Source organism: Zingiber officinale, chromosome 1A, assembly GCF_018446385.1.
Source record: "Zingiber officinale cultivar Zhangliang chromosome 1A, Zo_v1.1, whole genome shotgun sequence".
Classification (NCBI taxonomy): domain Eukaryota; kingdom Viridiplantae; phylum Streptophyta; class Magnoliopsida; order Zingiberales; family Zingiberaceae; genus Zingiber; species Zingiber officinale.
Genome location: NC_055987.1, coordinates 118,252,839 through 118,266,330, shown reverse-complemented (window position 1 = coordinate 118,266,330; position 13,492 = coordinate 118,252,839). Strand labels below are relative to the sequence as shown.

General features: G+C 36.9%; 1 long non-coding RNA gene across 1 annotated transcript; it reads left to right on the top strand.

Annotated features, from left to right (window-relative positions):
- The first annotated feature begins 825 nt into the window (after positions 1-825).
- Positions 826-9,467, top strand: LOC122029382. The gene is made up of 3 exons (XR_006125039.1): positions 826-1,093; positions 6,889-7,415; positions 9,405-9,467. It is a non-coding gene; the product is annotated as an uncharacterized LOC122029382 (long non-coding RNA).
- The last annotated feature ends 4,025 nt before the right edge of the window (positions 9,468-13,492 follow it).

Here is a 13,492-nt window from a genome sequence, read left to right as displayed (position 1 = left end):
AATATTTCCTTGATGTTTCATGATTGTTTGTTGCTTAGAACTAAGTAAACCCTAAAACCCTAAACCTATGGAAAGATTAAAAACCCTAGGAAAGCTCGACCTCAAAACTAACATTCTTATGATCTTTCTCATGATATGTTATGAATGTTTCTTTGAGGTTTCATGCTTGTATGTTGTTTGGAACTAGTGTAACGACCCAAATTTCCTCATTTTGAGTCCCAAAAATAATTCAAAAATATTTAGAAATGCTATAGAAAAATTCTAGAGATTTTTAGGAATTTTTAGAGTATTTTTACGTAATTTTTGGAGTTCGTTTGGTATTTTTACCAAGAGAAAGAAGTTTAAAAAAAATAATAATAAAAGTGTTAAAACTGGGTTTTGAACCCAAGACCCCGGACCCGAACAAGATCTTAAGCGAACGTAGCCAACCAACTCTGCCAGCGATCGTTTCTAATCAAATAAGGAAATAAATTGGTATTAAGCAGTATTTATGAACATTTGAATAAATTGGAAATAAAAAGAGGGTTCGGCAGGATTTGAACCCGCGAGCTGCATCTTAAGCAGCACATAGCCAACCAACTGATCTGCAAGTATTTTGTTAATCAAGTATGGAGTGAAATATATTTAAGCTATAGTTGGAACATTTAAAAATAAATTGGAGAAAAAGGGGTGCGGTTGAGAATCGAAGCCCAGACCTGTGGCTTCGAGCAAAACCCGCCTGACCAGCTGTGCTGGCGGCCGGTGTTAATTAAGGAAAGGGATGAATAATACTTAAGCAGTAGTTAGATAATAAAATACCTAAGTATAAGGATTTAATCCTTTTCCTTTCACCCGATGCGAACCCTAAAATCCCGTTTTCCCTTTCTTCCTCCCGCGACGGCGCCGTGTCCCTTCTTCAAGCGATCCTTCTCGGGCGAAAACGAAGCTAGGGCTTAGTCTCCGGCGGCCGGCGAGCACTTCTCTCCGTGGGTTCTTCACCGATTCGAAGTCTCCTCGTCGAAGAGAGCCCGTAAGCACGAAGGAAAGGTTGAATCTTCAAGTTCTCCGAACCCTAGAGGCTTTCTTTTCCGGCTGTGAGTTCAAGAACGGCAAGGTAAGTTGCTTACTCACCTGCGGTAAGAGTAGCTATCGAGTTTTTGCTTTACTTGTTGTTTTCTGTGATGAATGTCGTAAGGAGCTTGTTGTGAGGTTGTTGTCGTGAGTCTCAAAAGGGAACGAAGAAGGGAAATAGATTGTATTGCTTTGAATTGTAGTTTGAATTCGGTGGATAAGATTAGTAGCTTGTGATCCCTTGCTATGAGGATTGCTGTTTCAAGATGGTTTAATTTCGTTTCCAGAAATCATTACAAGGTTTTAGGTTGAATTAGCAATTTGTTGTTTCCTTCCCTAACCAGTTATGTTGTTAGGGAATTAGTCCACTTTGTCTTTGCTTTGGAACCTGTAACAGATTTAGTCTTATTGGTTGGCTTCCTTGTAGTTTACAAGCCTGCATAGTTTGGTGATTTCAGTTTTGTAACAGTGAGGTTCAGTAGTGATGTAGTGGGGTAGCCTGCCTCCCTTCCTGTGGGTTGTTCATGAGTTATAAGGATGAAGGTGAACTTGGCAGTGGAACTTACTAGGTTCGTATTGCTGCCCTTCTATGTGGTCCTTGATGTACATCTGGATAATGGAGTTGAATTGATGCATTAGTAATTGTACATGCTTTGATGATAGAGTTATTTGAAATGGTGTTGAGGTTGCTACATATGTGTTGATAAATAACTTGATAGTAGAGTAGGTTGGTGAACAGATTTTAAGATTATGTTTTTTGTTTTTACATTTGCATCATGTGTTGATAGTAAATGCAAATGGGAGGATCTGTGATTGAATTGTGATTTATTCATAGTGATGGGAATTTTGCAATGTCTTAGAAATTGCTATTCCATACTTACCTAATGTTATTTGAATTTTAAATGAACTGTTAAGTGATACCATGAGAATAATCTGTATGAAGTCTTCTCTGAATCTTTTAATTGATGTGGGTATGAGATCTGAAATTTCACATTAATTGTAGGTCTTTAGCTGATTTGCAATTTACCGGACACGAACAACCCCTTTAGAGCTTAAGTGCAGAATTTTCCATCTTGTTCTTTAGTGGTGCAGTTTGGTTCTGCAATAAGTGTAGATTTAGTTTAGTTCTTTAGCAAATGCAGATTTTCAATAAGAGTATATTTTCTAGTTATGTTTGCTATGAGTTGAGCATGACCAGTTTTCTTGGCTATTAGATATGCACGAGTATATGGTTTAGTTCCTTTAGAGTGCAGATTTGAAGTTTACTACTTCCTTAACGAGCAAGAATAGCTCTTTAATTTAAAGCATGTGTTTCATTAAATCTTTTTAGAAGATTATAAGTAGTTATAAGTAAAGAAAGGACCAAGGTCTTGATAGGATCTCTAAATTTCAGAATTTGGGATCAGCAGCACGTCAAGTGCTCGAAGAGATGCCGAGGCATTCTATAATAAAAGAATTAGAAGATAAGAAACATTTTAGTTCTTTCCTTGCTTATGGAAATTTCCGGTGTAGATTAAGAGGTTTCGAGTATATTCCTTTGTAGATTTGTGAGGTTCTATTGGGTTGAAGATGTTCTTTACATGATATGATAAGTTTTGAGGAATCTTTAGGCACGCTTTTTGATTGTGTTTGTACAGAATTGAGGAAGTCTTGCAGTTTAGAATGAGTTAGATTAATTTGGAGCATGTTAGTTTCAGATTTCATGAAAACATTTCGGTTGTAGATTTTCAGTTTTAGTTTATATATATATCTATGTAACGAACTGCCTTTTATTTCAAGTATATATAAAGTTAGATTTATCTTTAAGCTTTTAGTTTTCCTTTGTTCTGCTAATAGGCAATGAACACAGAATGACTTAGATTAAGTATTGGTTTATTAGGCTAATTGGAGGTTGATCCGGCAGTGATTTTGGTTTATTTTATGATGAAGTAGGTAGTGTAATTTCTTTAGTGCAGAAGTGTGGATGAAGAAGTGAAGATGAGCATATGTAATATGTTGTTTTGGTGAGTATCATGTATTAAGACTAAAAGATGATTTGAAGTGATGTAATGAATTTAACAGGTGAGAAGTATGTGAGTGTTTTAGATATGCAAGTAGTAACTTGTAGAAGTTTAGTCTAGAAGATGAGGAAAGAGAGTTAAATGTTAGATCAATTCTGAGCATGATTTCTACTCTTTCTAAATGACCCTAAATGTTGGTACAATATTTGTTTAATGACAAACCTTTCTTCTAGATAGTGTAATGGTTAGTTCAGATAACTCTTTATCATGACTAAAGGAGCAAGATTGTAGAATGAATAGAGTTGAAGTTTACCTTATGTTAGCTAAATTTGTGTAGTTGTGATCCATCGATTTTATGATATTTGAATGTTACTGCACTATTGAGGTTTAATGTAGTTGCTTCACCTAACCGCTTAGGAGGTTTGGAATTATGAAACAACTAAAGCTGTAGTCTTTATTTTTAAAATACAGATAGTTTATAGAAAGCATTGTAGAACAAGGCTTTAGATTTCTTTTAAATATGCATGATTGTGTGTTACCTAGTTGATTTCACTTATAGATGCATATTTAAAAATACCCTAACAGTATTTTGAGTTTAAGAAAAGTATAAGAAAGATAAAGAAAAGAAAGAAAAAAAGGTCAAGGCCTTAAGTAAATCCCAAAGTCAAGACTTTAGGGATTTTTGGCACACAAGGTGCCTATTAAAATGCCAAGGCATTTAAAGAAGTAAACAAGATAATAATTATTTTACTTTTAAGAAGAGGCTAGTACCCGACTTCACAAGGTTGTCGTTAAACAAATCCAGGTGTCCAATTCCAAGGTCTTGGCCCTGGTAGACCAACGTCTGCTCTTTTAGGATTGGTGGCTCGCTACCCCAACCTATTAGGGAACGTGCATAAGATGGTACTAAGCCTGGGCCCAAGAAGAAGTTGATTATTATTTTGAAGTATTATAAGTATAAGTTTTTGAACAAGTAAAACGAGTTTTACATAAACATAAAGTATTAAAGATTAAGTTTAGAACAAATGAAATAAGTTTCATATAGTTCTAAAAATCAGTAAGTTTAGTTCTTTATTCTACCATGTTTATCTAGTAGATGAGTAGTTTTTCATGTTTACCTATTAGATGAGTAGCATGATTAGCTATTAGAATTACATGAGTAAATTCCTTAGCTTTTCTTTGCTATTAGTTTGACATGAGCAGTTATGTTTATGCTTTATTTCTTTTTAGAGCATATAGTTTCTAGTTCTTTTCGTATACATGCACATTCGTGATTTTGTGAGTTAGATAGCGCTTACTAAGCAAATTTTGCTTATAGATTGCACTTCCTCTTACTGCAGATATAGGAAAGGAAAAGATATAGAAAGGAAGGCGACAAGGAGGTGTTCGAAGGATGTGTGATGCCAGGACTATGGAAGCCTTGGGACTAGGAAGGAAGTTTTATTTTAGTTTCCATTGTCTTTTGCTATGTTAGGAGTATTTGAGATAGTATTTGTTATTTTGCTATGATTAGGACATAGTAGAAGGATTGTAATCTTGTGTGATGATTTCTGGTGTTGTTTTCTTTATTTTGGATTTATTATACTACGTGGTTGATTGATATGTGTTCCAGCCGCTTGTGGCTGAGTATATATTGCATGTATTGTTGAATATGGTCACCGGTACAGAGGAAATTCTGTCAGAATTTTTCGGTAGGGTTTCCATGTGATTTTTAATCATACCGGTTAAGTAGAGTTTGTAGTTAAGTAACGGTCATCCTTAGAGAGTAGTAGTAGTAAGAAGGGTGGTCGTTACAGTGAACCTTACCTTAAGAGTTTCGGCCATGGAAGGAATAAGAACCCTAGAGAAGCTTAAAACTCAAACTAACATGCTTATGACCTTCCTCATGATATGTTATGAATGTTTCCTTGACGTTGCATGTTTGTATGTTGTTTGGAACTAGGTGAACCTTACCGTAGGGTTTCGGCCATGAAAGGATTAAAAACCCTAATGAGGCTCAAACTCAAATCTAACTTGCTTATGATCTTCCTCATGATATGGTATGAAGATAACTTGATGTACTTAAGATTTCATGTTGTTTAGAACTAGGTTTCCACCTTGCAAACTCTCGGCCAAGTTAGAATTTAAGGCTTAGACAAGCTTAAACTCAACTCTAACATGCTCATGTTTTTCCCTATGATATGATATGAAATTAACATGATATGCTCATGCTTGTATTTAGTTGAGAACCTAACTCCACACCTTATAACATTCGGCCACTTATAGTTTGTAGACCTAGGAAGCTTGAAACCTAAACTCAATATGCTCATGTTGTTGCTTAGAATAAATGTTATGAAAATTGTTTAGGGTTCACATGTTTATATGCTATTTGTAACCTAGATCTAGGCCTTGTATGGTTCGGCCACATTGTGAAGTTTAGACCTAGGAAGCTTAGAACCAAAATTTAATATGCTTATGATGTTCCTTAGGATAAATGTTATGAAATTGATTTAGGGTTATATGCTATTATGATTGCTTGCAACCTAGGTGAACCCTTGCATGTTTCGGCCACCCTTAGTAGGTTGATGTTGAGACCCAATTATGACTCTCTATGTGCTTCACTTTGCTATGATATGAATTAGGAGATTGTAACTTATGTTCCATGCATGCTTATGTTTTCCATGATATGTTAAATGCTCATTTATGTATGCTTATGAATCATGCATGAAAATGTCTCCTATGATATGTAAAATTCTCAAGTATGTATGCTTAATGAAATGAAAAGAAAAGGCCTAAGAGATGCTTCCCTATTGTTGGGACTAAGAGCACTCTTTATGACAAGCTAAGTGAAAGGCCTAAGAGTTGCTTCCCTATCAAGTGGGACTAGGAGCACTCTCTATGTTATGAAAAGTTATGAATGACATGTACATGATATGCTATGAATGACATGAATATGATGTGCTATGAATGACGTGGACATGATATGCTATGAATGACATGAATATGATATGCTATGAATGACATGTACATGATATGCTATGAATGACATGAATATGATATGCTATGAATGACATGTATAGGATATGTATATGACATAATATTTTACTTTGTATGGCTTGTACCAAAAGGGTGGGCTCCTTATGCGCCCCTAGGTCGATGGACTAAGAAACGGGCTTAGTAAAGGGTGGGCTCCTTACATGCCCCTAGGTCGAGCTACAGGCCTAGTTTCCTAGTAGGTTCAAGACTAGCTACCTTGGGTCTACTTAGGATGCGCGCATTTATGTATGTATGTGGTACTAAGCCGGGCCCCCTCATGTTGAGATTATTTTTAAGTACTATATGATATTGTTTTTAAGACATTTTGCACATGACATGAAGCATGTTTTGAAAAGCATCTTGCACATGACATCATCCATGATTTAAAGGACATCTTGCATATATGTTTATGATATGGAATGATATGATATTATGCTTACTCACATGCTATGATAGGATGTTCTTTATACTATGATATGATATGTCATGATGCTTATGTTTACGATATGACATGATATGTTATGATGCTTACTTTACATTATGATATGAATGCCATTTATGCCATGATAAGTTTATGCCATGATATGATGTTTATTTTATGCTATGATATGATAAGTTCATGCCAAGATATGATGCTCACTTTATGCTATGATATGACTTTTATTTATGCCATGATATGATTTCCATTTATGCCATGATATGAGTTTCATTCGTGCTATGATATGTGATATGATTACTCTTATATGATATGTACGATTTTTGTGAGTAGGAAAGGACCTTACTGAGCCTTGTGTGCTCATAGCTTACTTTCCTTGTACCACAGATAAAGGTAAAGGATGGATAAACTAAAGGAGCAGCAGGAGGGGCAAAAGATGTGTGTGGCGGTGGCTTGGCTAAAGAAAATAAATGACCTGCTTATGTTTATTTTATGTTGATGACTTGCATGACTATGTTATTCTTACTTACGCTTATGTTAGGAATGGATGATTATGATTCCTTAAGTTTATAACATGCTGAGCATATTGGTATGATTAGTTATGTTTTAAATGAACAATTACTTCCGTTGTTTTGATTAGAAAAAAAATGAAAAAGAAAACTATTTGTACGTACGCTATGTAAAGTAGAAAGTAAGTAACCCCGTCCTCACTAGGCAGGAGTGGAGGGCGGGCATTACAGATTTGGTGTTAATACTTTAATGTGGATGTGTTGTTTTTGATGTAGGATGTTTGATTTGGGGATGATGAATATAAAGGGCAACGACTTCACTTGGTCTCAACCACCGTCTCCAACAGTGGGTTGCTCCGATTTTGGCTCATTGATGGCTCCTAGCACTATCGACACCAATATGTGGTAAGTTGTTAATTAAAGCTTGTGGATTAAGGATTAATGTTTTACTCCTAATGGTAAGTATTGTTTTGGTTAATTAGTTGTTGATAGTGATTGGTTGACATAGATTGTTATGTGATCATTCTTAGGATCATTGGATTGATTGTTGGTTGGATTATCAGATGGGGTGATTATTTTGGATTGGATTGATTGAGGTAGATGAATTATGTAAGATTGATTTTGGATGTTTAGTAGAGATAATACAATGGATTGATTAATAGATTGTGGATTATGTTTTGGATTTAGTAGGGGTTGGATTAAGGATGGATTTATCATTTAATTGGATCTTTAGGGGGGATTAATCAGAGATCAGACTTAATTGGAGTGATCCTAATTGTGTTAGGGATTTTATTTAGCTATTTAATTCATATGAATTTAGCTAAATAAAATATATATATTGATTGATGCTAGACTTGGATTCGGGACGAGCGTCTCGATGCGGGATTACTTGACACGAGCTATATTTTAAGGCGGGTATTTCTTCCTTGGCCTCTACGTAGTTTTTCTTGATCTTAATTCATGGTTATTATGTGATGGTTTAGGTTGTTTTACCTTATATCGTGTTCGTATGTTGCTTTCCTGCTTGATACTGATGCTTGACCCTTGTGATGATCTATTTAATTCTTATACAGTCTGTACTTTGGTTATCTATACTCTGTGATATTTTTACATGTAGAGTATGTATGGTAGGGGATATCTCGTTGGTGGTGTTCATATGATTATTGTCCATTTGTATGTCGTGTATACATTTGTCTTGTGTGATGATTGGGGGAGTTGTGTTGATTGTATATTTGTTGTATAAACACGTGTCTAATGTGTTTACTGGAGCATACATGTTGATTGTACCTATGTTCTGTATACATGTGTCTAGGGGGATTGTTGGAGATTCTTGGTTGATTATACATGTGTAGTTGTATATATGTGTTTGGTGGGATATGTGGAGGTATCATGACAATTATACTCATGTTGCGGGGTACTTAGGCAGATTTAGAGTTTGCATGGATGATGATGGTGTTCGTATCATGATTATATATATATATATATATCATGTTCATCATTCATTGCATACTGACGATTATTGTCTCCCTTGTGGTTGAGAGGGTTGTCAGTCTTTTATAGTTGTCCATTCGGCCACCATTGGAGAGTGGTAGCTTGGAGCTAGTTCTGTCGCGCTTACTCTGCCGCTCAGTGTTCTGTCATCCTCGACCACTCTGGAGTAGTGAGTCTTAAGGGTACAGTAATCATAGGGCTAGAGATGTGAGTGGTCAGGGACCCTTAGCTATGTAGTTAGATAACTACTTAGCTGACCCTCCGTTTCGGCCGCCTATAGCGATGCATGTACTGGAGGCTAGTACGGTTTGTCACGGACCCAAACCTCTCGGCCATACAGGGGTCGTGGTGTCTAGAGAGATGGCGGGAGTGACCATGGAGCACGCATACGCATTTTTGCATATGATGCGTGGTGCATCTTTGGAGATGGAGATATTTTTGCATACATGCCTAGTAGATACTAGATGCATGTGACTGTGGTTGTTGCACTTGTTTGAGATATGCTTGTTGCATATGGTTGTCATGCTGCATACATGTCATTTATTTTACATGTATATGCAGTTGTATTTATATTGCACAGGTGTCATAAGTGGGTTTGTTGCAGATCTGGTGAGTTTACTGATCATTGTACCCGGTGTCGTTTCCAGATTGAGTATGTGTTTATCATTTTGTCAGTTGTAGTATGCACAGTTTTTGTATGTCAGTTATGATCAGTTTTCGTATGTCAGTTATGATCGTTGTAGTTGTGTTCATTGGATATGTTAGTATGATCATGCTCTTTATTCTCTACTGAGACTGTATACTTTGATCTCCATGTTTATTTATAGACCATGCACTATCCTGTCTATTACCCGCTGAGTTACCTATACTCACCACCGCATATATGTATCTTTATGTTTTCAGGTAGATGGTTAGAGTGTCGCTCGGAGTATCCTGTCTGCCGGGTCCTACGTCACATCTGAAGATCGCTTCGGGTTTTGTTTATGCTTTATTTGTATCTGGTATTTGTTGTATTTGGTGTTGTTGTATTCGTGTTGTTGTAGTTGTTATATAAAGCCTAGTCGGCTAGCAGTGTGTTGATTGTGTTGTATTGGGCTTTCCGTTATCGTTTTTCCGCTGTGTTTATTTTTTTAATGCAGCCGAGTGGGATATTCGTTGTATATATATAACTGCGTGGTTGTTGTTATATTTGTCCAACCATGTAGGCTGAGATTATTAACTGCGCGGTTGTGTATATATTTCAGCCGCATGTGGTTGATGTATATTTTGTATGTATATATGTTTTGGATTGTCACCGGTACAGGGGAGATGCTGCCGAATTTTTGTCTGGCAGAGACTCCTCTAGGGGCATGACAATTTTTGGTATTAGAGTAGGTTTACGATGCCTGTTGTTCGTGTTTTTGGATTTCGTGTTTCAGTTTTCTTGATGTGACTTTTCGGGCTTTGGGACTAGGCAGTAGCAAGACATCACCAGGCTATAGGAGATATGTTTGCATATTGTTATCATACATTTCTACTGGTATACGTATTGTTGTCCATGCTAGTTGTTACGACATGGGGTAGTACACTTTTGTTAGTACTTGTCCAGTTATTTGTAGCATGCATGTCATGTGTTGGGTCAATCACTGATCACGGTTGACCCTGGAGATCAAAGATTACAATCTCAGGGGATTTGTTATATCATACTACTAGTAGTTTATTATCTGTTACTACTAGTTGGTTGAGAGTTAGAGACACATACTAGTCCCTGTTATTATTAGCTGGGTGGTGGATGATATCTGTACACTCATGTTGACTCAGTTAGTAAAGTACTGATTTACTCCTGTTTAGGATTGGGTTACCTGTTTGACTTTGTAGTGGGGTTTGACTTATCTTAGTTGGTTTTATACTCTTGTTAGTTCGGTCTATAGAGCGGTCGTTTTACCCTTGTTGTCTTCGGTAGATTAGTTAGTTGATGACCGATTTATTTTGGCAGTTTGATCTATAGGGGATTGACTTACTCTATTTTTAGAGATTTCTATCTTTGGGATACTTGTGTTTGGTTAGATATTTTGGGAGACATACTTGAGTACATGACTTGTACAGTCATGGGAAGGACTGAGTTAGCCGTACACCATTGTCAGCTTGGTCAGCCTATAGAGGATTCTTGTATCCTATTCCATGGGGACTTTGATCATGGACTATTTGTACCTGGTAGAATAACTTAGAAGGTACATTTGGATAGGATACCCCAGTGGTGGGGAAAAAGTATAAAGTTACCTGCATAACAGTTATGAGATACAACCGTTACTAGGGTGTATGAGTTGGAGAGTACATTTGGATATATGATTTGTACTGACTTGAGAGAGTTGAAGTTGGTTGCATAACCTTTACGTGACCCGGTACAACGTGAAGGAAGAAGCAGAGAATGCTTTTTGGAGATAGTGCTCCTTTACCTTTGTGTGCATTGCTCGATACTAGAGATTACTGAACCTCAGATGGAACTATCACAGTAAGATGGGGTACAAGACAATGGTTAGACGACTCAGCTAACATTGTCTCTATCAAGTAACTCAAGACCTTGACCACATGATCATGTTACCATGTCTTGTAGGCTATATCTCATATTAGAGGGTTCGACCTTTTATCGATATTTGTCGAGGGACATATATGGGATGATTATGAGAGTTGTGGAGATATTTTCTTGATGGGTAGACTCTTAGTCAGCAGGTTGTGTGACCCTTTGACTTTGGATTGACATTCTTTTATTGTGGATATTCGAGTATCTAAGAGGATGGGATGATGAGATTGGGCAGACTTTTTGGATACATCTAGTTATTGGCAGTGAGTATTAAAGGTTGGATGATTTCCTTTTTCGCTATCATTGTACATGAAGTCATCAGGTTTGATTGATGTTGAGAATGATTTTTATTTATGGATATTGGGAGATCAGGTGTGATGATATGTTATTTGTTGATGATCTATTGGTGGATATTTGGTGTGATGATCTACTATTTGGTGTTTGATGTTGATAGCGATATGGGGAGTAGCACATGTGTGATATTTATGGATTTGGTGACTTGTGGTTGGTGATCAGATTTCAGACTTGTGGTCAGTAATCTTACGGTTGAGTGTGCTTGTTGTATGGATAATATGAGTCTTTGGTGTTACCATTTAGGCATACCGTGCCCTTGATGTTTTATTGACTTGATGAATTTTGGTATTCTTAGGGTGTTGGATCATTTTTCATTGTCTTCATGGACGATGTTGTGATATATTCCTGATCTGAGGTGGATCACGTACACTATCTTCGCATAGTTCTAGAGATGTTTCGACGGGAACATCTATATGTGAGGTTCAGTAGTGCGTATTTTGATTGTCTTCTGTGAGATATCGGGAACACATGGTTACCAGTAGGGGTACACTTGTGGATCTATAGGAGATAGAGGTTGTTACCTGTTGGGAGTAGGCGTAGTCTATACAGGAGACTTGCACTTTCCTTGGTCTGACTAGATATTACGGGAGATTGGTTGAGGGTTTATTCAGCATTATGTCATTGACTGGACTGTCTCAGAAGAGAATAGAACTTTCTTGGACGGATGCTTACGAGATCAGTTTTAGGAGTTGGATTTGTACTCTACATAGATGTATCGTACCTGAGGTTAGGTGCAGCTCAGATATAGCATGAGCGGAGGAGTTTCGTGCCAGTAGTTAGAGTTCGTGTGGAAAGAGAATGAAATTCTTTATTTCATGGGAGATTATGTGTGTTTCCGAGTCACTTCTTATCCGGGAGAAGTTACTGCAGGAAACACCTCGATTTGGATTTGTGATATACACGATGTTTAGAGACTTGGAGCGTTCCTATTGGTGGAACACCATAAAGAAAGACATCACGGATTTTGAATCATGATATCTAGTGTGTTAGTAAGTGGAGGTTGAATATCAGAGACTAGCAGGATTGTATTCGTAGATTCAGATACTAGAGTGGAGTTGGGAGTATGATATAATGGATTTTGTGGCGGGATTACCTAGGACATGGCGAGTATATGATGCGATTTAGGTAATCATTGTTTGGTTGACTACTTTGTTTTTTTTTCTAGATTTGTAGTGTTAGCTAGAGCCCTAGAGTCAATCATTTGATGATTGTATTTTGGACTTGTTGTATCATATTCTATATAAATAAAGGCATTTGGTTTTTGGTTATTATACTTACTTGTATTGGTGCCAAATAAACTAAGTATAATAACGTCCTTGAGTAGAAGGTTCTCACCTATATCAATCGGTTAGTTGAACCGATAGTGAGATGATATAGGGAACACTACTCTTAATCATTCCTAGTCGAGTATTAACATTCAGGGACAATGTTAATGCAATAAGACTAGCATGTAGGTCAACTCGATGACTTGATCTCACAAGTCATGGATATAGAGATATCAATTTGACACATGAGTATGCATTGGAGAATGTATACTGAATGACCAGCCATGAGAAAGTATCATGGATCGTTATATGAGTGTCATATACTTTCTCATGTGGCTATTAGTATGACTACTAGTCCTTAGACCTGAAGTCACCATGGTTCCCTACATAAGGAGTTATGTACTTTAGTTTTGTCAAACGTCACCCGTAACTGGGTGGACTATAAAGGCGATTACTGGGTATGTAACAAATTATGCGGAGGGATGTGAGTGATGTAGATGGGATCTATCCCTCCTATATGACGGGAGAGACATCGGTATTCTTGATAGAGTGAGACCACGAAGTGCATGGCCATGCCCAAATGAGTCAATATGAGATATTGAGCTCATTTGATTGAGTGAGTCTACTTGGAGTTCAAGATTTAGATTGATTAGAGGATGACACGGTCTATGCCTTCACATTGATCAATCTAGATGTCTAGGATAGGACACTTGTCATATATTGTGAGGAGTCACAATTAGTAGTCACAAGGTGATGTTGGATCTTAACATTCTTGTAACTTGGGTAGTAATGATGTATTGCTAGATACCGCT